Source organism: Lepisosteus platostomus, chromosome 22 (genome assembly GCF_059453375.1).
Source record: "Lepisosteus platostomus isolate fLepPlt1 chromosome 22, fLepPlt1.hap1, whole genome shotgun sequence".
Taxonomy (NCBI): Eukaryota; Metazoa; Chordata; class Actinopteri; order Semionotiformes; family Lepisosteidae; genus Lepisosteus; species Lepisosteus platostomus.
In genome coordinates, this window is record NC_142632.1 from 2,198,080 (window position 1) to 2,203,943 (window position 5,864).

Below are 5,864 nucleotides of genomic sequence, written 5' to 3' on the forward strand. Positions count from 1 at the left end.
AGAGTCTCTTAAACTAGTGATAGAAAGGTGTTCCCAATAGGCGATGTTCGGCTTTCAAATCATCTCTCCGTGGAAGCGCCGAGATGCAGCTGTTTAAGGCTTAGAAGCAGCTGACTGTTTCACTACCTAGCTGATCACTGTCAGTCAGGGAGCTCAGAGGTGAAAAGCCTGTCTGAGAGACAATTCGTCGTCGATCAGTTCAATATGTTCCGTACCAGCTCGGCGCACCTGAGATCATCTTGGTAGCCGTGTAGCTCAGATGAGTGAGAGCGTGTGTGTGTGTACCACCGTGATTGGATGCCGGTCCTTCTCAGGTCACAGTAAACCTTCTGCTGCCTAACTTCCCTAATTTTGGGGATCCCTTTGAAAAAGCAAAGGAAAAAAAAACTGGCTCTCATCAACGTGATTGACCCTCCCCAGTGGCCTAATGGCTAAGACACTGGCCTCCTAAAACAGCGATTGTGGGTTTGAGTCCCATCTGGGGTGCTCCTGTCCCATTTTGAGCGTACAAATGTCCTTGTGATTTGCAAAGCTACAACCCCACCTTACTCAGTGAGCGTCTCTGCTTTTCTCTCACATACAGTTGGGAGAAAAACTTTTGTAAACAGCCCTTCGGAATGATGTGGATTTCTGCATGAATGGCTCCTAACATGTGATCTTATCTTTATCTAAGTCATAATAATTAATAAAGAGAGTCTGATTTCACAAACAACACACGCCCAACATTTGACATTGCTGTTTCTTTATTGACCAAATGGTTTAAACAATCAAGGTCATTGATGGAAAAAGTATGTGAACCCTTATATTAAGGAGCTAGTGGAACCTCCTTTATGACAAAAACCTCAATCCCCACTTTCTGTAGCGGCTGGTCAGACCTGAGTAGCGGTTAGGAAGTATTTTGGCCTATTCCTCTATGCAAAACTGTTTCAGTTCATGTATATTTTTGGGATGTCTTGCGCTGAACGGCCTGCTTCAGATCACGCCACAGTACTTCAATGGGATTGGGGTCAGGACTCTTACTTGGCCATCCCAAAATATGGAATTTCTTCTGTTTCAGCCACTCTGTTGTTGATGTACTCCTTTGTTTTTGTCATGCTGCATGACCCAGCGTCTTTCGAGTTTTAGATCACAGGCAGACACCCTGACATTCTGCTGTAGAATTTCCTGATACATCTTGGAATTCATCGGTCCCTCGATGATTGCAAGCCGTACAGCCTCCGCCATGCTTCCCAGGTGGGATGAGGTTTTGGAGTTGGTATGCAGTGTTTTGTTATCTCCAAACATAACGCTGTGCACATTTACCAACAAGTTCAACTTTTGTCACATCTGTGCACAGAACATTGTTCCAGGAGTTGCTGTGGAACATCCATGTGGTCTTTAGCAAACTTGAGAGGGGCAGTGGTGGTTTTTTTTGGGGGGAGAGCAGTGGTTTCCTCCGTGGTGACCTCGCATGATCACCACTCAGATTTCTGTTCAGATTTCTTCTTATGGTGGACTCATGGACACAGACGTAAGACAAAGTCAACCACCTGTTCGCTAGATCCCATACCCACTCAGCTAGTCAAAGATTCCCTCGAAGGACTGGCAGGACCTATAATTAGTATGATGAATGCATCGCTTGCGTCAGGCGTTGTACCTGATCAATTTAAGGTAGCGGTTGTTAGACCGCTCCTTAAGAAGTCAAATTTGGATCCACAAGTTCTTAACAACTACAGGCCTGTCTCAAAGGTCCCATTTCAATCTAAAAGTTTTGAGAGAATAGTTGTTGCCCAACGTCAATCGTATCTGGATTCAAATAACATACTTGAGAAATTTCAGTCTGGTTTCTGAAACAGCATTAACAAGAGCCTTAAATGATATTCTCTTAGCTACTGATGCGCGGAATGCAACAGTGCTAGGTTGCAACAGTGCTAGGAATGTAAACGTTAGGTTGCGCTTCTTCATGCTGCATGGTCGGCATGAGTGGAGCTTTTTAAACGTCTGTACTTAGTGCGCCTCATAAGAAATCGTTTGTCCCCGTTCAAAAGAGATTGTGCGATGTCCTGCAGCGTTCGCAAAGCAAACCTTTGACAGTTTGAAAAGAGGAATTTATTCTGCTTCCTGTGCGTGCAGTAGTTACAAAGTTGAACGTCTTTACACGATCTGCTGCAGTTTTCAGTGGGCGGGCTTTGTCAGATGGCTTGAAAAAACGCACTGTGTTTCGGCTCGGGAAACATCATGAGCAGTGTCCTGCATGTTTTCTGTGTATAGCTGTCTTTTAACGCATACAGAATTCATTCGAAATCATTGATTTCTCCAATTAACAAGGGTCCCTTTTTGAACCTGCGAGAAGCATTCTTTCAATGTAACAGATTTACTCCGAGGAAAGGCAGCATGACATTGAGAGTAGCTAAGCTTTCAGCACCCGTATCGGACTGCGTGTATGCAGACACCGCTCAGAATCCCCTGTAAGATTCTCCCTCAGTTCCGTTGTGCAGTGCTTTAACTCTTTCAAAAGGCTTCACTTTCCTAGTCACATTCCAAGGCTCATCGAACCCGGGCTGTTTCCTCCAGCGGTATAGTATTGCAGTGAGACAGCACGATGCCTGCAAGACTATGTCACGCTAAACGCCACAGATTGTGTTTGTCCGTTCGTGTCAGTCGTCCTGCAGCCACGGGAAGTGGGACACAAACATGCTGCAATGCTTTCAGGACGTTAGGATTTGTTTGTGCAACATCCGAGAAGAGTACTTGTGGCTTGAATGTGAACTGTACGTGTCCGCCCCCTTTCCTCTGTAGTGCATGAGTTCCTCCCGGCACGCCCTTCGTCATTGTTCTGTCATCTTGTATTTAAAGGGTTGTATTTCTGCTGCTGAAAATAAGCAACGGTTTTCTCACAACGCCCTTTGTTCCCGACGGAGCCCTTGTCTGTCATGAAATTCTTCAAAACCTCAAGCTAGAAGAAGAAGACGACAAATATGAAGCGTTGCAGCAACGACATGCCATGAGACGATTGATAACGATTTCCATAGGATCCCCGCGGTTGCCTGGCAACCGTCAGCTTTGCGCATTGGCAGTATCATAGCCTGTGAGGTTTAGCCGAGGCGCGATTATTGCTAGTTGAAAACTTTTCCCAATACCCCGCTTCCGCCGGTTTGCAATACAATCGGCGAAAGCAATTTTTGACAGTCTCGTCAGAGCGTGACATAGTCTTGCAGGCATCGTGCTGTCTAACTGCAATACTATACCGCTGGAGGAAACAGCCCGGGTTCAATGAGCCTTGGAATGTGACTAGGAAAGTGAAGCCTTTTGAAAGAGGTAGTGGACGCTTTTTTAACAGAGCACCAAAAAAGCGTCTTTTTTGAAGGCCCGGGCACTGAGCATTGTTGGTTCAGTGGTAGAATTCTCGCTTCCCACGCGGGAGGCTCTGGTTTGATTCCCAGCCAAAGCAGTGGCTTTTGCAGCGAGCGGCTCCATCACTTGCATCCCCTTGCAACTCGCAACTGAAAACCCACTGAAGCAAAGCAGGTGTTATCCAGGTCAGTACCCGGATGAGGGTGAGCTACAGGGAAAAACAAAGTTTCCAGCTGGAAGCGGTGTTAATGGTGCCAGTGGGGGGGCGCTCACCCTGAGGTCTGTGCGGGTCCCAATGCCCCTGCATAGTGACGGAGACGCTGTGTTGTAAAAGCGCGCTGTCTCTTGGATGAGATGTAAAACCGAGGTCACAGCGCTCTGTGGTCATTAAAAATGACCACCAAAACCTTTGACAAAAGCTCTTGGTAATTGATGGTCTTCAATAATGCTTCTCCTTTAGGTACATTTTAAATCAGCTGAAAAATGCTGTGAAATGGGGGGTCACTTCACGCCAGTGTAGGATTTGGGTTACAAGAACCATGAAACTGCACGAGAAAGCCCGTACACTGAATTACACGGCTTTCTATTCAAAGGAGGGCAAAAGAAATTCCCTGAGTTCGATTTTTTGCAGCACAGAGAGGATTGCTGGTTAGCTCAATTGGTTAGAGCGTGGTGCTAATAATGCCAAGGTCGTGGGTTCGATCCCCGTATGGGGCAGGTCCTTTTCTCCTCTCTTACCAAAGCTGTTAGGTTCCTTTCCGTGGTGAGAGGGGTTGTCGTGCAACGCTGCCACATAGTGCCGACAGACAATTAAATGACAAAAATGAAGAGAGTTAAAGCAGCTGGAAAGGTTTTGTTTCAACTTTTGAGCTGACACAGTTTTGGAAAATATTTTCTTCACGCTGCACTGTACCACATAGGCAGCCAAGAGTCTCCAAAACAAAACAGAATTGACAGTCATATAATGTCCATTAACCCCGGTTTTAAACACAGCATCATGTCTGCCATCATAAGAATATGAGTCCAATATTTTAGAATATAGTCAGAATGTCTTCTAACCTTACCTGTGGTGTCTTTAATCCCTATTGCTCAATGCATGGTGTACGTACTGCATACATGTGTCTTGAGAATGAGGAATGGGCCCCTGAGACATTTACCTGTTTCACAAATGATCGTATTTTACTAGAGATTCTGTTTGGGATTCAGATGTGCATTCGGACAGCAATTCCTTTCAAGAAATGATACGTTCTGGATGAGGTCAAAGGTGCTGGAACACTGTATTTAGGATGTGTTTGCAGTGATTGTGTCTCCTGCTTCAACGCAGTGATATATAGATGTGCTCCTGTAATTTATTGGTACAAGCCCAGGGCAGTAAGCAGTCTGAGGATTTATTTCCAGACGGCATAGAGCAGTGAAGCAGTGAAGTAGTGCAACACACTGGATCATTATATTATTAGAATCTATTCTACTTAAATTATTACATTATACACAACTTGAGCTCTCAGCACCGTACTGAGCCCAGGTGTTTTTCTAACGCTGTCAGGTGCAGTTCATTTACATGAAGGAAATCTCTTACTGGGTACGATTACAATGCAGTAAGTAGCACAGGCTACTTAGGGAGTAGGCTGATGTGTTTAAAAACAACCAGAGCCAGGCAGGAGTCGAACCTCCAAACTTCTAATACATAGTCAGACGCATTATCCATTGCACCACTGGCCCTGGTGTGATACTGCAGGACTGTAACGCAGTGAGCTTAGCACTGCAACTAGTAAAATATTACCCCCAGTCCATTCTTTTCCAAAAGTGAGAAACACCTGTTTTCTACATTTTGTCTGTTTTAAAACCATATCTCTTTAAACCAAACCAAGAGTTTGTCTTTTGCACTGACATTCTGATTCATTTCGATTTCAAAGAAAAAAAAAACATTACCTTCCAAAGCATCGTAAAATTGTCCCTTCCTCCAGACTCTGCTTCTCTCTTGTAGTAGTACAGCAGACCTTTCCAGGTGAGCAGATCACAGAGTCCGAAATGAGCTTCCTCCATCAAGCAAAGTACCTGAACATGACTCTGTCATCATAAAAGCGCCCCTGTAATAAAGAAATTAAATCCGAAATCAAGAGGGCAGTTGCCTACTGAAGTTCAAGAAGTCATACATTTTAACCTAGCAACACATTAAAGGCTGCATCTATACAAGTACGATTCTAGAAATGCTCACCAGATTACGTTTTAAGAAAGAACTGCGCCTCAGGTTCCGCCGAGATCTTAACTCGGATGGCAGGATTCAGAGTCTGGAGTGTGAAATGATGGCGCACGGAGGATCCACATACTGTGGATCCCTCAGTGATCTTCTGCGTGTTCAAACCGCCAGCGTGTGACTCCCCTGTCCCCCTGACCTCATTGCTCTGCTCTCGCCTCTGTGCAGCTGAGCCTGACTCATGGTAAAGTGGAAAAAAATATGCCCTCAACGTGAGATTTACTCTGGAGTGAGGATAGTTGTTACCTTCTTATCATGCGGCGATGATGAACTCGCT

The 5,864-nt window shown here is 45.2% G+C and overlaps 1 non-coding gene across 1 annotated transcript; it reads left to right on the plus strand.

Annotated features, from left to right (window-relative positions):
* The first annotated feature begins 3,038 nt into the window (after positions 1-3,038).
* On the plus strand, positions 3,039-3,180 carry LOC148642991 (U4 spliceosomal RNA). The gene has a single exon (XR_015929484.1). It is a non-coding gene; the product is annotated as a U4 spliceosomal RNA (small nuclear RNA).
* The last annotated feature ends 2,684 nt before the right edge of the window (positions 3,181-5,864 follow it).